This window comes from Sorghum bicolor, chromosome 1 (genome assembly GCF_000003195.3).
Source record: "Sorghum bicolor cultivar BTx623 chromosome 1, Sorghum_bicolor_NCBIv3, whole genome shotgun sequence".
Lineage (NCBI taxonomy): Eukaryota > Viridiplantae > Streptophyta > Magnoliopsida > Poales > Poaceae > Sorghum > Sorghum bicolor.
In genome coordinates, this window is record NC_012870.2 from 29,058,337 (window position 1) to 29,067,867 (window position 9,531).

General features: G+C 40.0%; 1 pseudogene; it reads right to left on the reverse strand.

Annotated features, from left to right (window-relative positions):
• Positions 1 to 7,682, reverse strand: part of LOC8067544 — a 50,901-nt pseudogene extending 43,219 nt beyond the window's left edge.

Here is a 9,531-nt window from a genome sequence, read left to right on the forward strand (position 1 = left end):
ATCAGTTTCTACATCAAGGGGAAGAAGGAGACGTTTTCCTTCGAGAACAAGATTACACAAATCTCAGAGCAATCCCGACATGAACCAAGGAAGAGGACCAATAGGAGGAACAGGAACAAGCAAATGTGGACCGAGTCAGCTAAGATGGTCACTGTAGTTCAAGGAGGTCAAGATCGTCGACTTAAATCACCGTTCCTGACCAAAAAGGTCGACTCAGGTATCCCAAGCATCTAGTGCTCCATTAATGGATACAACTTCCAGAAGACGCTTTGCGACACCGGGTCAAGCGTCAACATAATGGCCGCAGTCACCTATCAGCTCCTGTTTGGAACCATGCCCCTAAAATCGACATACATTCAGCTCCAGATGGCAGATCAAACATTCTAAAAGGTTGAAGGTATAGTAACTGATGTCCCTGTCAAAATAGACGATCATTTTGTCTATACAGATTTTCAGGTTATTGACATGGGAGAAGACGAGTACGATCCACCCATCATCCATAGGAGACCGTTCCTCAGCACCGTTAAAGCAATCATCTACATTGGAACCAGAGAAGTCCACATGCACTTCCCCTCTGAGAAGGTACACCGCTATTTTACTGACCCTAACTATATAGTTGAAGACTCTAAGCAGGTCAGGACAAGAAGAAGACGACGCAACCGCAACCAGAGGAGGCAAATCATCAAGGACGGATGGGCAGACTACGAAGGAGAAGTGGTAAGGTCTGATGACATATAACTCGAACAGAACTATCCTGAGGAGACCGTAGCACCGAATCAGGTGTGTAGAGAGAAGATAGTTATACATGAAGAGCAGGCGCCACCGGAACCACCGACTACGCCATCCAGCGAATCCCAGGACGATTGAGAAAATAGAGAGTCCCATTCGGAGGACTTAAAAACATCGAACGCCTTGCCAAAAGATAAACTTGGTAGTTATCCTTTTCCTTTCAATTATTTAAAATAGTTTGCTTAGTTAATCATGTTCATATCATCTTGAAAAGAAAATAAAAATGTTAAAAATAGTAAGCCCCATGTGAGTATGCTCATGGCATAAAATCCATAAGTACATTCACTGTGGTGGCATAAAATAAAATAAATATATTTATGTCCTATAAAAATGAAAATATAAAAATAAATTTATGATCCTACCAAAGAGAGTAACATTTATTGAGGAGGCTCAACATGATAAAGGCTAGATATTTATGATAACACTTAACCAGTTCACAAAGCTTTGTTGTCTATTTGAGCTCCACAGAATTCAAGGATCAAAGAAGACTAGCAGATGGAGGACATCCTAATCGCTGTCAGGGTGCTGCCGACATTCAAATACACCTCCGCCACCTGCTAGCTACATCAGAAGAAATTATGTCAAGATTCAGCTTCGGGGAGAGCACCCCCATTTATCCAGCTAAGTGTTCTACTCATGTTTATACTTTACTCAAATAATAAAAAGATGCATAATCATAAAAACCCAAATAAAGATTTTGTGCTTATATATATATAGATCTTTGCTTAGTTTGCTAAATAAATAAATAAATAAAGTTTGCTATGAACCCTCATGATAACCTCTCATATAGAAATGATGAATAGTTGCTCTACCATGACTAGTTCTCAAAATTGAAATCTCTCTCAAGTTTAGGCATGACTGTTATTAATTAAGATTTACTCTAAACCTGAACTTGTGGGAAGAGTACTTGATCTAAAGTCTAAGTCGTTAATAGATATGATATGAGTAGGTTGAGCTACTGTTTATCTGTTCCTAGAGTTGCTAGAATTCTGGAGAATTTTACCTTTGAAAATCTTTAAAATGTTGCATGATGAGTTCCTGTATGATGAGAGTTTAAAGTCCTACCATAGCCATATATACATGCTTATTAGACTATGAACCATACATTTACTTTACTGCTTATGAGCATTGAGTGTGGTCAAGATGTGTAGACCCTTAGGAGCTTGTCATGTGGTTAAAATCAAGATTCACTTGCACGTTCACTCCTACATGCTGCTTTTACTCTGGAAGTACGCATCCACATATATCCACTCATTTCCATCTCTAGAATCACCTAAAAATATTCTACTCCTAATCCGGGAGAGAATAGCCAAAAACATTTCTATTTTTCCCCTGTGAAATAAAAGCTAAAGTTATTTTGGTTTCTATCACTTGCTATATTTTTTCAAGAGATGAGTGCTCTAAAAAAAAGAAGATATGTGGAAATAAAAAGGGGCAAGAGCCCGGAACCTCGACAGAAAAGAAAAAGTGAGACGAGAGGTAAAAATGGACAAGTGTCCGATAGTAGAATTAGAGGTACAAGATACCCACCTGAGAGAAAAGAAAAAGAAAATATAGAGCATCTCATTCTCCTCAAAAACTTTCAAAAGAGCAAGAAAGGTATGTATCCCTCAAAAGAGCACAAGTAGAATTAGACTTTCACCATTGTTATCACCATCATCACCATACACCATTCATTCGCCACACATGCACATCTTGATTTGACTCATTGACTTGTTCTTCTGGATCCATGGTTTGACTATGCAATAAATGTCTTGTAAGTATGTATGAGCTGTCTCCCACCTATGAGCTCCAGATATCAAAACCTTATTAGAGTAGGGTGAGAGGGAAGGCAATGCCATTATGCCTCATACCAAACATACCACATACTTTGAGAGAAGGCATACACCATTACTGCCTTGTTAAGGATCCAAAAATACCACATAAGAGAGACTAGAGAGTGTCATACAAGGAATCTTTGAGTTTTATTTGAAAATCTGCAAAAACTCCAGAGCTATAGTTAATCAAAGAACAAGAGACATGGCGCTTGACTAGACCGTTCTATCTTTTAACTACTCAAGACACAAGTGACGGTTGCAAGCCCCATGGTGGAAGGTAAAATGAGTAAGTTTAAATCTTAACAGTTTACCCTAACCTAGAGATAAGATCTTGTTTGAACGCATGTGTACCTTTAAGGCATAAAACCATTGCAGAAACTCTTGAGTTCATCTTTGCTCAAGGACGAGCAAAGGTTAAGCTTGGGGGAGCTTGTTGATAGTCCTTAATGCTCACATTTAACCGTCAACTAATCATGGAAAAGGATCCAAATGCAACCAACACCCAGACTTAGGGTTTTATCTGACAGAATTCCACGAGTTTTGGTGCTTGTCTATTTCTGCAGGGGGTTATCAGGAAATACGGAGGAAAGGCCCACATGTCGGGTTTACATAGAGATATTAACGTGCCGCGCAATTTTCTATCATCTAGAAGACTCCAGAAGCCACGGGAACGAACGGGAAGCCGAGAGGGCTCAGGGACAGGGCGCCCGCTATACTCCTTTAGGCGCCTGCCCACCTTCAGTGTCCAATTCAAACCCGTTTCGCGGATCATGCTCCACCGACCTAAAGGATCAAGGAAAACCGTGTGATTAATGTCGGATTGATCCGATGGCCCAGATTCACCTGAGGGGACTATATAAGCAGACCCCCACCAGCCCCTGGTGATCATACCTCTTCTACATAATCAAAGCTAGGGTTTCAATTCTTCATCGAAGTAGAGAGGATCCCTCTAGTTCAGCTAGTTCTAGTTCTAGTTCCTCTAGTTCTAGTTCTAGTTACTTCTAGTTGTAATCTCGAAAATAGGGAGAGAGAAGAGGAGAGCGGAGGAGGAGCCGGGTCTGTCGGATCTTTCTCAACATTGTACTTTTGCAGTAACTGGTTCATTCTTCATCGTTCTCCAGGTTCTTCAATTCATAATTCCTGAGTTCTTTAATTACTTTTATTTACATTCAAGTTATTTATTGGATTCCCGCTTGCATCAAGTGCTCTAGTCTTTATAATGCTAGAGTAGTAATTAATAGATTAGACGTGGTTTTTAGTCTTGCAATTACCTGGAATTGCACCCAATCCTGCGGATTGTTGTGGTAGCCCTAGGGTAGTGATAGCCCTAACGGTCGACGTATTCCACCTCATTCAGATTGGTGTTTGTAGGACCGTAGTCAGAGCTTCCTAGCCCCCTTCTCATCTCTTTCTGTGGTTAGTGTTCTGATATCCCGATATAAATAATCTTTGAAGTAATTCTTGATTCTTAGATCAACTAGAGAACTCTCAGGAAACTTCCTCTCTTCCCACCAAAAATAATTATATAGTTATCCTTGGGCGATGTTGAATGTTAATTAGTACACTCACGTTCCCTGTGGAAAATCGATACTCTGGAATACTCCCGGGTGAAAGCTACATCGGTATCCGTGCGCTTGCAGATTTTTCTGTTTGCGTTTAAAATACCCAACAACCAATCTCCACAGGAACGGCACTACTACTCCGCCTTCTACCAGAGATAATTTACAGACTAACACATGTAAAAACCCTGCCACCCCTTGCGGCCATAAAAGGGGAGGCAGGGTACCCCTTAGAGATGATCTAACACGAGACAAGAGAGTAGTTCACGGCAACACATGAAGCCACAGATAGCACTCCTCACCTGAGTAGTGAGCATCACTCTGTCTACTTCTCAAAAGCCAGGACCTGGGACTTAGCCCTCTCTCGCAATGAGCTTGTACGCCCCTACTACAAGCACTCTCGGGTGCAAGGTAATATAGACTCCGATCTCCACACTGGACGTAGGGCATTCACAGCCTAAACCAGTATAAACCTCCTGTGTTCCCTTGCATCACCATTCGGGTTTAGGAAGACACGCAGACTTATTACTTGTTAGTGTCTAGACCTCGAGTCTAGACGCCGACACTACTAATCAACTTAAAAATGATGAATCCTCCTTTTCTATTGCCTATCCTACTAAGCCGTAACAATGCAACCTACATTTCTACCTCATAAATGAAATTTCTTACTGACTGTTGTTGATATTTGGTAACACCATCAGGAAATGATCCGCAAACGCACGGATATCGGTGAGCACTTCACCCGGGAGGTTATCCAGAGTATCGTATTTATATTTTTACCACTGGGAGAAAGCGTGCATCTGACTAACCAAATCTATTGCTACTACCCTTTAGGCTACATAGAATGTTTCTCGATGTGAGCGATGTATAGAGAAGACTGCAACCGTAGTCTCATTCTAACATTGGTAAGGATGATCTACTGTTCTATTGGGGAAGCTTACGGAATCTAGACACCACAAAGGATATTCGACCCGCACCTATAAACCCTATCCTTCCTACTAACGAGATATGGGCTTCAAAGGTAACTCGGAAATGTCACGTTCCTCGCTACTACCACGGTCCAGCTGGTCTGGGGATATCTATGAGTACCCTAGCCCAAACACCACGTTTACGCTAGCAATGATTACTCTAAACTCAACCGAAAGAGATTAAAGTAAACTCATAAACCAAAGAACAATAAGAACAAGAACTTACTAGAATTTAGAAGTCGAATTACTGAAGAATCCTAGGAGCAAGCCTCGGGTTAGGAGACTTGATCCCGCAGGTACAACCTCGGAGTAGACACCGACAGGCCGGGCTTCCTCCGATCTACACCTCCACTCTATCTCTCTCAATCTAGTAGAAACTAGAAGATCTAATTCTACTCACATTGGATGCTAAGCCCTAAAAATATTTATTTAGAGGAGAGGTTATCCTTCGAGGGCACCTCTCAACTCTATGATGAACTTGTCTCCTCCAGGGGCCAAGGGGTCTGGTTTTATAGTCCTATCAGGTGAACGTGGGCCGTCAGATCAAACCGACATTGATTGAACGGTTATCTTTGATCCTTTAGGTCGGTGGAGCGTAATCCCCGAAGAGAGTCCTGATTGGACTCTGGGACAGGGCAGGCGCCCAAGGGGGGAGGGCGGGCGCTCTGCCCCCGAGCCCGATCACCTTCCCATTTGTTCTCGTGGTTTCTGGAGTCTTCTAGATGATAAAAAATTGCGCGGCACATTAATATCTCTATGTAAACCCGACATGTGGGCCATTCCTCCATATTTCCTGATAACCCCCTGCAGAAATAGACAAACACCAAAACTCGTGGAATTCTGTCAGATAAAACCCTAAGTCTGGGTGTTGGTTGTATTTGGATCCTTTTATTTATTTATTTATTTGATGATTATATTTGGTACTTAAGGACCGTCAACAACTGTTTGAGTGATTCTAGTTAATAGTAACTAACAAAGTAGCAAGTTGAAGCAAAAAGAAGAAAGATCAAAAGCACTAGTTGCAACTAGCAACCAGAATGCATAGGTGTATAAGACCATGCTGCAAGTAAGATAAACAATAAGTAAAATTATCATCTATACATGCCAAATCCAAAAAGTTGTACTAAATTTACAAACACATTTTCTATAAAATAGCAGCAGTAGCATGTTACAAACAGCTTAATATGGTACAGTAGCAGCAGTAGCTTAACGTGGTCATCATAACAGTAGCATGTTAAGAACATAATATTCTTTAAAATTTCCCTTGCATCAAAGTAGTAGCATGACAAGTAGTTGTGTTGCCACATAAATCAATACATCTCAAATTCCAAAGATTATGTAAAGTGAGAAACATTTCAACAGTTTCAAAATTATTGATGAGCTTCATATAGAGAGCCTTATTTTTCCCCTTAAGTAGCAGTTGCATACAATTATTTATATGGTGTTTAACATAGCCCACTTACCAAATATTCAACATGAACCATGTAGGCACGAGATCCGGTTGTATGATGGTACTTAACATTCCTCGGTTGTCTTTGTTCTTTTGACACATCTCCTACATCCAAGACAAAAATACCTGTAAGGTTGGTTGTAGATTAGCATGTACAAGGCATCAATCTGGTTTTTCAGAGAAAATATACCATCTTTTGGGGGCTTCTCCATGATTCTAAAAGTTGAATCCACTGTTCATTAGTCATGCATTTGAGAGGAGAAGTTTTTGTAACCAAATGTAGTGGATAAGGATCAAAATATTCTCGTTTCAGCCTATATCTTTGTTGGTGAACTGCAGACTTCATCATCTCAATACAAGCCTTTTTAACTATCTTATCATTTGTATTTATGTCAAACCTGGCCTAATTGAATGGAAGAACATATATAAAAAATAATATCAACTCAGTAATCTATGGTATAAAACAATTTACAAACAATGGTTCTTATATTGAGACTAAATGTGGAAAGGACCGGAGAATGTATGTACCTTAAGTTTTCCTATGAATAGATCAACGAACGCAGATGCAGGTTTTTCCTTGTATAGCTTCCAGTGCGTGAGTATAGGCACATGGTTCCTAACTATGATGTTGCATTCAGATGCAAACTTTGCAGCAACAAGAGGAACCACTGGCCTAATATTCCCTTCAGTTATGACAACTTGCAGTTGGCCACGACGTGCTCGGTTTAACCTTTGGAGACCACGTCCCATATTATGTCCCCGGTCCCTTCTCTCTCCCCCTAGTTGGAAATGTACATTGAAATTAAAATTTGTGGGTGAAACAAAGACTAATCTAAGCTGATCATGAATTTAAAGCTTTGCATATAAACATTAATCCATTAAGACAATATGGAATATGGAAAACAGATGAACAAACTATCACCTTCATTGGTAATCCGGGTGTGGTCACCATGCTGGGTAATGCCATCAGCTACGTTAGCCACAAGGGTGTTGTCATCATGCTGGGCGAAGCCCTCTAAAAAGGGCAGCAAGTAAGAAAACATTCATTATAAAAAAAGTTATAGAACAACAATGAAAATCTGTCACCTCCATTCTCCATATGGCTGTGCTGATTAGGCTGGTCAATTACATCAGCCCAAGAGGTCTCGTGAGTGTTGTCAAGTAGAGCAGAGATATCACCTAAAATTAATGATAGTAGGGTAAGTTCATCATGTTACCATGTAGGTGCATATCTCTTCTCTGACAGAGAAGGCAGATTTTAATTCACCTAAAGCATACTAGTTTCTGGTATGTTCAGTATATCATCAAGGTTTCATAAGACAGCACAACATGATCAATCAACCATTTACAGGAAAGGTTAAAAGCTCAGAAAGCAAACAAGTAGGAAGCATGGAAAATAACTGTATGAAAATAGAATTTTTGATACATGTTGAGCCCACTTTTTAGTGTCAAACAACAGATTTCAAAATTTTGCTGCATAGGGCATGTTACTAGAAAACTGTGATAATTGGATTAATAAATTTTTTATACCACATATAGTTAAACTTGAAACAGCAGGTTAAACATTTTTTATAGCTGACTCAGTAATGGAATGAAACTAAGTAATGTGGTAGTAGAACTGGCCTTCAGCAGCTGCCTGTGTGCCCTCATCTAAGTTGCCAACAAGTTCTCTAGTGTGGCTCTCATTAGCTCGAGATGGAGGTGGCACACAAATGTCACTTGGTGTCAGGCTTGCATCTTGCTGGGCAGTGTTTTTCTTTGACCTTGTAATAACTCAGGAGATGTTTGGTCTGCAAAAACTCTCTTGCGAGACTGAAACTTGACTCCACCAGGGCGCATGCTTGTAGTTTGGTTGTTAGTTTTCTTGCAAGTCTTCTCCTTAGAGCACTGCTAGAAATTAAAGCATGGATTAGTCAACATAGTATTAGAGAGTTATATTGAATTAGGAAGAAAAACAACAAGACTTGACAAGATGGAGGAATTTGCACCTTAGCATTGTCATCATCAATCAAACCTCCTTCACCATTATCATCCTATAAAGGATCATACTCAGACTCGGAGTCTCCATGATCATACTTGTCAGAATGAATGTCTTCACTTCGATTTTTGTCAGAATGACCAGCAACATCTTCTGCCAAAACTCAGCTGTAGTAATGATCAGGAAGTCCAAGTTCCTTCAACCTTGCATGGTTCTTCATGCATTCTCTCAAGCGCACCAATTGATATGGATGCAGGGCCAGTTCTAAGATAACAAAAAACAAGACCAGCATATTAATAATATTATATAGGTCATGACCAAAATAGCACTCCTAAAAATAGCTCACTACAATCAGCTAAATCATTAGTGTGAATACTAATTAGTACTTAATTGAAGGTTAGTGTAATCGCACTAAGTTGGTGGCTAGGTAAAATCATATAATCCAAAATAGCTCTCGTAAAATACCTCACTGCAATCATTAAATAATTAGTTTGAATACTTAGTTTTTCAGTGAAGGTTCATGTAGCAGTAGTAAGTTGTGGAACAACAAAATCACAGAACCCAAAATAGCACTCCCAAAACTACATCACTACAATCATAAATAATTAGTGTAAATACTAATTAGTACTTCAGTGAAGGCTTGGTCTCCTCGGTTGGTCAAATCAGCCACTAAACACAACAACAATTAACAACCCAATTAAAAGCAATCTCAGAATGTATTTTTTATCATGACCATCTGCACAGTCTGGATGCTATTTGTATAGAGTTAGATTACTTAGGCCAGTCTGACAAAACACCTTGTATATTGGATCCCCACACCAATCAACGACAAACATGAACACAGACAGAGACAGTAAATATTCACTAATGAGATGATGTAAGCAACACTATACCTGGTATCCGACGACGTCCTTGTGCTTTCTTTGAACCACACTTCATCTAGTTCTTGGAGGCAGCGATGATGGTGGTG